This window comes from Staurois parvus, unplaced genomic scaffold (genome assembly GCF_062004578.1).
Source record: "Staurois parvus isolate SC_StPar_1 unplaced genomic scaffold, SC_StPar_1.0 ptg000011l, whole genome shotgun sequence".
Taxonomy (NCBI): Eukaryota; Metazoa; Chordata; class Amphibia; order Anura; family Ranidae; genus Staurois; species Staurois parvus.
Genome location: NW_028317807.1, coordinates 12,496,293 through 12,509,315, shown reverse-complemented (window position 1 = coordinate 12,509,315; position 13,023 = coordinate 12,496,293). Strand labels below are relative to the sequence as shown.

Below are 13,023 nucleotides of genomic sequence, written 5' to 3'. Positions count from 1 at the left end.
TTGATCTGTGTCAAGGTCCTACCTTTTCCCAGAGATTGTGCTGCTTCATGTGCTGGCGTCCATCTTGGGTTTCTGCAGAGCATGGTGGGAGTCTTTTATGCCTTCAGGCTTCTGAGGTCCATTCCCCAGAGGGGTGTGGCTAATTACATATAAGCCTGTGATCCGCACATGCCCTTTGCACTTGTGTCTTTGTTTTGCTACAGCTCTGTTCATACTCTCGTGACTCTCCTGGAATCTGACTTGGCTTGTGACTAGACCATTCTCTGTGTTTTCCTTTGATCTGACCTTCCGTTGCTGAACCCGGCCCGTGACCTGTGATTCTTGTCCACTGTTCTTTACCGTTTTGTCCCGTTGTTCGACCTGGCCTGCCTGACTATGCTATTGTCTTTCCTACCAGCTACACGCCATTGGCGGCGGCCATTACCGCAGCCGGGGTGTCTCGGGCGCCGCGACCTGGTTCCTGGCTGCGTCAAGTCCATTCCCACCATCAGGGGCTCTGGTGAAGGGAAGCCTGGGACTTAGACTCCGCGCCCTGAGGGACTTCGGTCTGTGGGTGGTGGTTGTCGTCAGTCAGTGCGTTACCCTGCCACTAGGCCTGCCTGTCCGTTCCACAGCCCCTGCCCTGACAATCTGGTAGAGCTGTTTTGAGGATGTCAGTAAAGTAAGCATTCAATTTGTGTGGATTGACTGTTTCAGGGATGCCCCTGATTTTGACATTGTTTCGGTGGGATCTGTCCTCTAGGTCCACAATTTTAACTTTCATCCAGGCATGGTATTCTTCCTGCTTATTGTGATTATCTACTAGGTCATTAAATGTTGTGCCAAATTCTCCCATTTTACCTTCAATATGGGTGACTATCTCCTACTTCCTTAATATCTGATCTGAACTGTTTACAAGTGACATGATATCTGAGTAGATTGAACTCCTCAGTGAGACAAACATGTCTTTCAAAGTTGTGGCAGGCACTGGTTGGCCACTGGTAGGAAACTCCAGAATGAAGTTTTGTAGCTCCCTTGTATCATTCAGACTTGTGGGCACATCATTCACCTCTGCTGCAGCTTGGCTTTGACAGGGCTAGAGGTAGGGGAGGAGGTTTGGGAAGATAGATTTCTGTGATGCTGGCAGCAGCTCTGATCTGTAGGAGAGAACTGCACTGATCTCTACCCCATTGCTGGGTGGCTGTTCTGTGTACAGTGTGAGCTACCGGCACAGCTAGGGAGAGAAGTCTGTCACCTTGCCTAGTTGATTTCTGTCTTTTCTTTTGCGGGACAAGGAGCCTGGATGTTCCCAACTTTGTAGGTGTCAAAACCACCATTCGTGGATGTCCTGTGTGCTAGTAAATAGCTCAAGTTCACCACCAGTGTAAGGAGCTAGAGAGTTAAGTGGCCATCTTCATTGCTAGCCAGCCACACAATTTATTAGACGTGTCTGGGTTTGGCGGTTGCCAGGAAAACGGTACTTGCCTGACTGCATTGTGCCAAGTGTAAAGTTTGGTGGAGGGGGAATTATGGTGTGGGGATGTTTTTCAGGGGTTGGGCTTGGCCCAGTGAAGGAAACTCTTAAGGTGTCAGCTTGCCAAGACAATTTGGACAATTTCATGCTCCCAACTTTGTGGAAACAGTTTGGGGATTGCCCCTTCCTGTTCCAACATGACTGTGCACCAGTGCACAAAGCAAGGTTCATAAAGACATGGATGAGTGAGTTTGGGGTGGAGGAACTTGACTGGCCTGCACAGAGTCCGACCTTAACCCTATAGAGCACCTTTGGGATTAAATAGATCAGAAACTGCAACCTAGACCTGACCTCACCTCACAAATACACTTCTGGAAGAATGGTCAAACATCCCCATAGACACACTCCTAAGTCTTATGGACAGCCTTCCTAGAGGAGCTGAAGCTATTATAGCTGCAAAGGGTGGGACAACTCAATATTGAATCCTACGGACTAGACTGGGATGCCATTAAAGTTGTGTGTGTGTGTGTATTTTTTTTATTTCATTTTAATGTGGCTGTTTCACTGTTTTGTTTTATGGTGCACAGCTTGTTTGGATTTTTTGACAATCAGTGCAGTTAAATAATTCTCACACACAGTAATGTGTGTTGGTCAGACATATACAAAGCAAAAACATTTCCACAACTATGTTTAGGTATATCTATCTATCTCTCCTTTTTTTCCTTAATATTCTCATATAGAATTACAGCTCCATTACAAACTACTTAGCAAAAGTGACCGAAAGCATAGCCCAAAGACAATCCTTTTAAAATTTTGAAAAACTTATAGCTCTTAATTCCTTCAAGAACATCAAATACCATTCTCTAACGGCAGTTTTTCTTTGTTAGTTTAGAAGTGAAAGGGGGCTTCGGAAGGGGGGGGGGGGTCAATATGTCTCTAAACTTTCTTAGTGACATGCTGTCAAGAAAGACAAAGTGTAATGGTTGCTTATTACTTAAGTATCAGTCCAGCTTAATGTCCAACTGAAAATCACTTACCATATTAAAAGAGTGCCTGTTTTAATGCACTTTGCAAATTATTTTGCCATTTTCCAAGCTTTGCAAATATACACACACAGTTTAACCAGTTATTTGCAGCAGATGCAAGCAGCCATTTGCTAAAGAAGCACAGTAGACAGTATTTACGGTTTGTAGTAAGAGTTATCAGTGTAAATCCATTCTGATTAAACAAAAACACATTTGCTCCTAACATATAAACAGCTTATCTTCATCAAGTAACCTGATTTCTATACCTCCATAGCTTGCTCCATTGGTAGTATATTTGCTGTTCTACCAAACGGACTTAACCCTCTCACCTCTCATACCTGTATACCCATTTTAGACAGAGCAGTGTTTACATTACCACAATGGACCTTTTTATTTAATAACTATGTCATTACTTATAGTAGAACTATAGGCATTTTTTTTATTTTGGAGAGAATAAGGGAGGATTATAAGCCATGTCAAAATTTTTTCACCATCTGTGTCCCATTGGGGAGATTTCCCTTCATTTCCTGTCCTATAGCCAATCAGGAAGTGAGAGAAAATACCTGCAAATTAAGGGAATGTTTTGGGGACCCCCAGACCATCAAACCTAGTCCCCATTGGACTATTTACCCTTCTATTACTTTTATGGGAACAACCCAAAATTTGGGATTTTTCTTTTACTTTCAATGATAATGGTAGAGGACAAATAGAGAGGGTGAATCTCCCTAACGGGGGCACAGGCAGCACTAGAGACTGACAGGTGTTCTAATCTATCCCCACTCTGTCCAAAACTAAAAAAAGTTTTGCCATTAGTTGTACTTTAAATTATAGCTGAAGGCAACATATTTTAGTTTTGGATAGAGTGGAGATGGATTAGAACATACCCCTCAATTTGTCCTCTTTACCATTATCATTGAAAGTGAAAGTAAAGAAAATCCCAAATGTTGGGTTGTCCCCAAAAAAGTAATAGAGGGGAAATCATCCAATGGGGACACTATTTCTGGTGACGTTGGGGTTCCCAATAGATTTCCTTAATTTGCAGTTAATTTATAGTTTAGTTTCCATGGTCTAGCTTGGACCGATGTAAGTATGCATATCTCATACCTGAGCAATCCCTGTAAAAGCTGCAAATCACTGTAGTGTCCTTCTGCTTAGAAGCCACAGGGGGTGCTTGCCTGGCACTGTTGTTATTCACAGAAAGCCTTGTATTTTTTTCAATAAACACAAGGCATTTTCTAATTGGATGAGGTGGAGAAGAGGTTGGGCAGTTCCGTCATGACCTCCCCCTTGTCCAATCAGAGAACACCCTGTACAAGAACAAGGCATTCTGTGAATAGTGGAAGCAACCTAATAAAGATGAGGCCATAAATAAATATACAGTATACAGATAATGTGGTCTATACACCTGCCTTCAGAGGCTAAATAGAAAATGCCAGATACAACATAACTAACTGTAAGTTCATACAGGAGAGGCTGTATACTCTTCTGGAGTAATGAACTTGGAATGGCTTCTGTTTCACAGCCTTTTACTATTGCACAGTGCTGTAGAATTGGTTGGCATTTAATTATGGAAAATATAATTTATTACCTGAAAAAGAAGAATCCAAGTAATGAATGGGTATTAAATAGATGCACCCGTTAAGCAATTGGTGTTGGTTTGAACATCACAACATACCTTTAAAATATGTAGCCAGGCTATGGACATCAAACTAATTACAGGTAATTAAAAGTGTGAAATTATTTCTTAAACAAGCACCTTCTGATTACAAACTACAAAACTGAGCAGTTCGTTAATTTGGAATCTTTGTACTCTTTTTCCTCCCATCAGTAATGCTATAGCCCTTTAATTTCTGTTTATAATACTGAACAATCTCCTTGTCAAGATTGGAAATGTAAATAATACCTGCCAATGGAGAACATTGACCTGCTCTGGCTGTGTGTATACTTAGCACAAAGTGCTAACCTACAAATGCACCTAGAGTGCTGCAGGGAGATCAAATTACTTTAGGAGGTAGGCTACTTAAGAGGAACCAGGGGCAGAATAAAAGACGTCAAATCAAAGACCTATCAATTGTCCCTGGCTCTCTCAGAAGAATCCATGTTGGCAGCACCCATGACATTGTAACAGCCCTCCGCAGAGTCCCAAAAGGAAAGATTTTAATCAGTACACAACTAATTTAAGGGTAATTATGTTCAATCATTACTACTGTAGCAACAGTCGGTGTATCAGTGATCTAGGAACAGGGTTTCTTTAAGACCAATTTTCTGAACTGTCATAAATCAAAATGTAGAACATGGACTATCCCTTAACCTCCCTGGAGGTATTCCCGAATGTAGCACAGGGTAAAGTTTCAGCACCACAAGCGGTAACTCCGAGCTACACTCGGGAATACTTTGCAGCGTTGCTCTGGGATCTCTTCTTCACTTACCTTGTCCTTCGCTCCTGAGATGTCCCTCCTGCAGTGTCCCTGGCAATGTCCTCCGGCCGATGCCGGCATCCGTCTTCCGGGTTCCGTTCCCTGCGACGTCAGGATGTACGGGGACGGAAAGACGGGAAATTTAAAAATGTGAAAAAGTGACATTCACTAAATACACTAAAATCACATAGTAAAACATTACTGTATTAAACCATTTCACATACATTTTGTTCCTAGTGCTTTGTCCTGTGTCCTGCCTGCATTTATACTGTTCTTTCTGCCTGAAAACTGAGAAAAGTCCATGGCGTCCAATAAGCGTCCCTTTAGGTCAAAAGCAGTTTTAGACCGGCTAGAGAACAGAGATAGTAAATTAGAATCACTTGCAGAATTGAGTGATGATTCGTGGGGAAATTCGCCGTCAGACACTGAAAACGATTTTGCTTCTTTGCTCAGTGATGTGCAAACTTGGAGCTATATTTCAAATTTCAGTGTTTTTGGTTTGATTATATTATTGAATTAAATGTATTATTATTATTTTTTACGATTATTTATTAAATTATAATTTATGATTTTGTGTTTCAAATTTTAACATACCTGGAATGTTTACTAGACTCTTGCTCGGACAGATTTCAGTAAGTTATTCCTAAAAATTACGGGCCTACAATAAAAAAAAATACATATTTCCATGCAAAAAAAGTACCACTTTGAGCACAGAAATACTGACATAATCAGACCGCTAGGGAGGCTACGACTTGTTCACACTAGCAGCCTGCATTACTGCAGGCCATTGGTGTACCATATGAAGGCAGAGGTGTCAAAGAGCTGCAACTTTTTTTTGGGGGGGAACTTTACTGAAATGTCACAAAGGGGTTGATTTACTAAAACACCTTGTCTGCAAATGGTCACAGACCCATAAACGACTACTTTTAGGCAAAGAAGAGATTTACCAAGGCACTCAGTCCACAAATATACACAATTCAGAATTTACCAATGGTCACAAAACTTAGCAACCATCTAAATCAGTTCACCTCGTAGAACCAGGTGAACAGCAGAAAAGAATATTTTCAAAAGACATGATCTCAAGCAATTTATACTTCCTATACATATGTTTAACATTTTACAGAATTCTAAATGTGTCTGTATAAAGTGATATATGTCAAAAAATCCAAACTGGCATTGACTTCACCAAGTTCAAACATCTCAATAGTGACACGACGGAGCATGCCCAGACAAGAAATCCCTAGAAGTGCCTTCACTCTGTTTTTTTTTTGGAAAGTGCTATAGTAAATGCCTTTGTTGGCAAGTCTGAAAATGAAATTTTTTGCTTCTTTTTTTTTAAATAATGCTAGTTTTATTTATTTTTTGGAGCATATATTCTCTGCAGTATACATACTTATGTGTGTACTTCCATGTGCATTGAACATGCCCAGGGATTTAGACTGGCAGTACACTATACAATTTTCTTGAGATTTTTCCTTTAGATTTACCAGCAACCATATAATATGAAGTCAAACCTAACAACACTTTCAATTGTATCCAATTAGGCAGGCCCTTGCACTACATAGTTCAAGGTAAATCTAAAGGAAATTGGGCGGAAATGGACAGAAAATTGTAAAGTGTATGGCCAGCCTTAGACGTTTGAGATATATCAACTAAACAATAGAAAAGCTGCACTTGTTGCTCAGCATCTAACAAAAATCTAAATCCAAAACTTCCACAGCTGTCTTCACCAACTATACACAATACCTGTGCTGAAGCAAAATTAAAAGGAATACAAATGTTGCGCTGTGTTACTAAACTTGATGTGTTAGTCATATGTATCCCAATACAAAGGGTCATAATGTTATCGAAAAAATGTGATGTGTGCCAACATCATAAATATACATAAAAATGATTTTTTTAAAAATGTAGAGGGTGATGCCACTATTCCACAGTGACACATCAATAAAGAAAAAATATCAATTCATAATTCAATAAACATAGATCTGGATGGGAGTCCAGCACCTATATGTAAATGTCCAAATAAAGTAAGTAGATATGTGTAGAAGGGTTCCACCATCATTGCAAACTTGCCATATGTTTTCACTCATAAATGACAATAAGCAGCCTTGTGAATTCCACACCAACACCAATTGCAGCTTCTTACTAACTGATAAGGCCCAAATTCTAGGTGGTCTTATAGTAGCACATTGTTAGCAATCATCCATCACCAGTCTTGGAACCATATGGCATATCACAGCAACAGGCTGTTCACTGGCACTCAGGAACTCCGGGGTACATCTGTAGGGATTTGCAGTTTGCATTTCCCCTCCCCCATGTACAGTGCATAAGGGATAAGCAAGTAAGGGAGTAAGGGATAACAAGCGTTCCATACATTCCATAGTACAGCCCGCAGATTTTGTGTAATAAATGTAATTTTGTGGGGGGGTGGTTTAATCGTTTCTCTACCCTCCCCCCTTTGCTGGCCTGCAGGACTGTATGCCCAGATAAGGGTACGTTAGTGATTTGGAGGGGGGGGGGGGAAGGGTCACACTTTTTTTGTGGGGGGCGGGCATGGGGTTTGCCTTCAAATCCATGACAGACTGAGGGGTCAATGGTCTTTTGGCACGTGCTGGCTTTGTTTACATTCTGCTGTCATTGGGGAATCACTGCTGACAGCAGGGGTAGATCGCTGGTTGCGATGATGCCAGCAGGTGTCATCTCCTAACAACCCACAGGATTTGCAGACAAAAATCCATTTCAGTGTGTTTAGGAGGTGCCTGGCCATGTCCCAGTGTAGGCCCATGTAGAACACATTCATCATGATTTGGTGGGCTGCACAAGAACACAGTGCACTGGGGGGAACTAGAGTCATTAGAATAGATGGGAAATACTGGACATGTATTTTGGATGCTGATGATGAATGTACTTGTCAGCAAATTGGGTAAAACAGCCCTCACAAATGTGAAATTTCCTGCTCTGTTCCCTGCACATGCCCACGGACTTACAACTTGTATTTTCTTTCTTTTTATCACTGAGCATGCCCAAGGACATTTCACATTTTCTGTTGTACACTGCACTGGTACATATGCTTAGATAAGTTTTTCTTTCTTTCTCTGCATGCTAATGGACTTAGATCTTTGGCCTGTAGTCTGTGAACTGCTGTGTGCTAATTAGGTGCAATCACTTGAGGCATACAGGAAGAGACAGATTGAATAACACTGGTTGGTGTGTCCTTTACTGGGCATGCTAACAATACAACCTGTACTATAAAAGAATTCAGTAGTGGGGTTTGCTTGGCCTGAGAAGAGGCCAGATTACTTGCTGTCAGTCCTTGGCAGGGATTTGGTTTCTTGGGGGGGTGGTGTATTGTGCATATTGACCAACCCCACTAAGGTTGTTTTGATGTTTGTATTGTGTGTTTGCTGTAATTGTTGTGCATTTGGCCCTCAAAAGTGGGTATCTGTCAACATGGCTTCAATGTTGTGTGCATTTTTCCAGTCTATGCGTTTATGGTTTAAGAGCATCTGCTGACCCTATTTGTTACTAACAAATGCCAATTGTTCTACTCTTACAACTTTGATATAGGTTGCTTAATCATGTGGAAAGAAATGCAGCTTCCTGCTTACCATAATCAGAATGATGGTGATGGCACTATGATGCTGAGTTTTTTCAATACTATTTTGTTTTTGAGAATATTGCACCTAACAAATTGGGGGTGGGTGGGGTGGTGAGATTTGTTGTACAATTAAAATGTGTTGCCTGGTTAATATTAGCCTTATACTGTTCTCAACTTTACAGTGAAAGTTAAGTTGTGATCCCTTTTAGAATGTAAGCTCTTATGGGCAGGGTCCTTCTAACCCTATTGTAAAGTACTGTACAAAATGTAGCACTGTAGCAATGTAGTAAATTAATGTACCTAATTGTGGTGCTGCTGTCAAAATAGATGTAGAATATTGAACTATTTCTGTATTTGTTGCATCAATAAACCTTTTTTTTTTCCTCAAGTGGAATGTATTATTAACATCTTACAAATAACAACCCGGTCACATCAAGCCCGACTTTGAAATCGTGTGACTTACAGTGAAGTCGAACAATTTCAAAGTCGGGGGACATGCCAATTTCAAGTGTGATTTGCAAAACATCTGACGCAGATGTCTATGAAAATTGCATGAAAAGTAGTGCATGTACAACCAAGTCAGAACCGCACCAATTTGACCGCTGTAATTGCGGACAATAGGGTGCGACTTGGCATACGATTTGCAAATTGCATGCCAAGTCGCACCCAGTGCGACCGCGGTGTAATGGTCTACAAAATAAACATTTTATTTTGCACATAAGCAAGGTGTTAAATAAAAATAATAAGTAAAAAAAAAAAAGTTTAACAGCTCCAAAGCTTTGTTTCAGACACCTTTTTTTTTTTTTTCTATAATTCCCAAGTTGCAATCTGAGGAACACCAATCAACTTGTAAATAAAGTCAAATAGTTTTCGTAATAAATGTATTGCACACACAAAAAAAAAATCTATTTGCATGTGTGGGAGTCACGATCGCGTATAAAAATTAGTTATCACAAACAAAACAGTCTCAGGAAACGGAACTGTGTCATTACATTTATGGTAGGACGTTCGCATGCACCCTGAGACATAAGAACAAAGGTCAGTTCCCTGGCTAAAAGCAAACACACAGCACCTGGTGGAAGGTGACGCTTACCAAGCCCAAAACTGCAGGAACACCAAACAGAGGTGTCAATTGTGTGCATTTATTTTGACCAATGGCCACTTCTGCCTCACTTCTTGCAATCATAAGAAAACATGCAGGACTCTGATGTCCATTGCAGGTTTCACTTAGAGCAAGAAGCTCACATTCATACTAGTACCAATTAACCTACCAACATGTCTTTGAACATGAAGGAGGAAACCCATACAGGGACAGAGAGAACATGCAAGCTGCAGGTATGTGGTGCCATGGTTGGGATTTGAACCAATGACCCTAATGTTGCTAGGCAGAAGTGCTAACCACTAAGCCACTATGCTGAACATAACATTAACTAGACTATATAGTAGTACCATGATTCAAGAGTTAAGATATATAATTATACATTCAAAATGATTTGTCATATAACACAGATATAACTGTCATGGATTTGAAGGGGAAAAACAAAAAGTGCGTCCCCCCCATACACACACTTTTTATTTGTAATGTCAGCTGTTTTGTTTGCAAACAACACATATAAACACAGACATTTTTATTAGTTCAGGTACCTTTACAGTGCTGTCAATTTACACAGCACTTTACATATATATTGTACATTCACATCAGGCCCTGCCTTCAAGGAGCTTACATTCTAAAGTCCCTAACGTACATTCATATACTAGGGACAACTTATACAGGTGCCAAAACAACATCCAGTATGTCTTTGGAGTGTGGTAGGAAACCCAAACAGGCAGAACATGCAAACACCATGCATTTAGTGCTGTGGTTGGGATTCAAACTGGCAACTCTAGTGCTGCTAGGCAGAAGTGCTAACTACTAAGCCACAATGCTGACCATAGCATTGTCTAGAATATATAGTAGTACCATGATTCAAGAATTATGATATATAATTATAAGTAGATATTATAAGAAAATTTGAATTAGACATTAAAAATTATTAGTCATATAAGAAGATATAAATGTAATTTTTATATATATATTTAACATTAGAAAATAGTATGCATTAATCTGTAACATTCATTAAAAATGCATTTGTTTGCAGAACATGTAAAAAAACACAAAAAAATTGAAAAGAGAATTATTAATAATAATAATTAAGAATTAGCACAAAAAAGACAAACAACAAATCTCGCCCGCCAATTGTTTCTTTTTTACACACACAAAAAAATGGGATATTGGCTTAATCTTGTGTCTACACCCTCTAGGGACCAGGTTTAGCATTGCCTAATATGTAAAAGCGACTATGCAGATTAAACATTTACTAAAAAGCATTTTCCTAACTGAAGTCGGTTTTCCATTCACCACAGCAAGGTCTTAATTGTTTCAATTAGGTATAATTTGGTGTCTAACATCTATTGCTTCACCTTATTCTTAGTAAATCAGCCTCAAAGTGACATTTCACTAAGTTCTATATTGCCTACACAGGAAAAAAACAAACTCCACATTCTAGTTTTTCAGTGCACACACCAGAGGTGGGAATTGTCATGCTATGGAACAAGGGCTTTTGCCTTGTCCATCTGTTGGAACTTATCCAACACATCTGCTGTGAATAGGCCCTTATTCTTCAACTGGATTTCTATACATTTATTTAGATATTTCCAGTCTTCATGCAGATCGCAAGATTTACTATTAAATTCTGGGTACACATTTACTTTATTTAACAATATATGTTTTATTTTTTAAACAGCAGTGGTGGTAAAACTCAACAGTCTTATAAAGAATAATCTCATAAAATACAAATGTAAACATGCATTATTAAGCACCCATGCCACAATTCTGCCATTATGTAAAATATCCCTTTATCTACAGCAAGTAATGGGGGCTCAAGCACAATACACTGATACAAGGCCGACAATGATTGATGCTATGTCTGTCTGTTTAACATAGACTGTAAATTTGCTGTTGTGTAGTTTAATGGTGAAGATTAGCTGAATCAGCAGGTCAGTGTCAGATGAAAAACATTAACATAAACAGAATGCAAATGTTGAAACCAAAATATATGAATCTGCTGAGATATGGAGAAATGTGATGTAAAAGGACAAATATCCATGATGAAAACTATAGAAAGAGCTCAGGGCACTCCTTGCTGCAGACTTTTGCAGACTTTTTGCAATGTTCTGTGTCAACAGGTTGGAGAAAAAAATGGTGAAGTGCACAACTAAGGTTACATGTCCGGTTTTATCTTTTAACTATAAGAGATTTAACCACTTGCTGACAGTCTTCTCATGAACAGCTCCTGGATCTTGCTATGCTGCAAATGAAGTGATTGCCAAAAACAGCTTATAAAGGGTAATTCCACATTTGTTGCATATACAATTGCTATACAAGCCATATTGTAACTGAATGTTATTAAAAATTACCTTTCCTTTTCAATCCGAAGGTGCTGCAATTTCTTTAAAATGCAATGCAGGGGGCGCATGCGCGGCCGGCTCCCGAATGGACGTGATCTGAACACAGCTCCGTCCACCCGCTGGATACATTGCGGCACATCCAGTCCCCGAGGGACATAAACTGCTCGACCTACCTGATAAAGGGTGTACAACCCTCTGTAGCAATGCCTCGCCGCCGCAAAATATCCAGACAGCCTGGAAAACTGGCTTCATTCTTCCCTGCTATTACAGGAGGGACACAAGATGGCACCGGCTGCACAGTCACAGGCGCAGACACAGGACACTGCAGCCATGAAGGAGACCACAACAGATGGACAGCAGACTCCGTTTTTCATTATATCCTGGGGATCCGGGTGAGTCATCTTCCCCCTTGTCACCCACCAAGAGTAGCCCAGCCAAATTTAGACCCCGTCTAGACTAAGATCCCATATATGACAGTCAGCCTCTCATCCCTCCAACACCCCAGCAAATCACAGATGCTTCCCTGATAGAATCCTTCCCAGCCTCAGACCAACCTATCACGGAAATCTGCATGAAAAGTATGCTGTTATCCCTAAGACAAACACTACATAACGATATGACTACATCGCTATCCCAAATTTCTATTGCGGTTCAACAACAAGAACGCAGATTGCACCATGTTCAAACGAGAGTGGGAGACAGAATCACAGCGCACAATGATCTCATTGACGCACATGATGATCACACCTCTGAAATTGAACAAATTAATCTGAAACTTGCAGATCTAGAAGACCGCTCAAGACGCAACAATATAAAATTCAGAGGGATCCCTGAAAATATTGCCTACAATGCATTACCAACATATATTCAGCAATTTATGAAACACCTCATCCCGTCTCTTTCAAATATGGAGCTTGCCATAGATCGAGCGCATAGAATACCCAAACCAGCATTCTTGTCAGCGTCAATCCCCAGAGATGTCCTGGCTCGCATCCACTTTTACCATATTAAAGAAAAATTTATGACAGCAGCCAGAAATCCACCTTCGCTCCCACCGTCACATGCAAACATCAGATTGTATGT

The 13,023-nt window shown here is 40.2% G+C and overlaps 1 protein-coding gene across 4 annotated transcripts in view; it reads right to left on the bottom strand.

Annotated features, from left to right (window-relative positions):
• Positions 1–13,023, bottom strand: part of PARD3B (par-3 family cell polarity regulator beta) — a 1,797,179-nt gene that overhangs the window by 1,204,257 nt on the left and 579,899 nt on the right. The gene's annotated exons all lie outside the window — the stretch shown is intronic.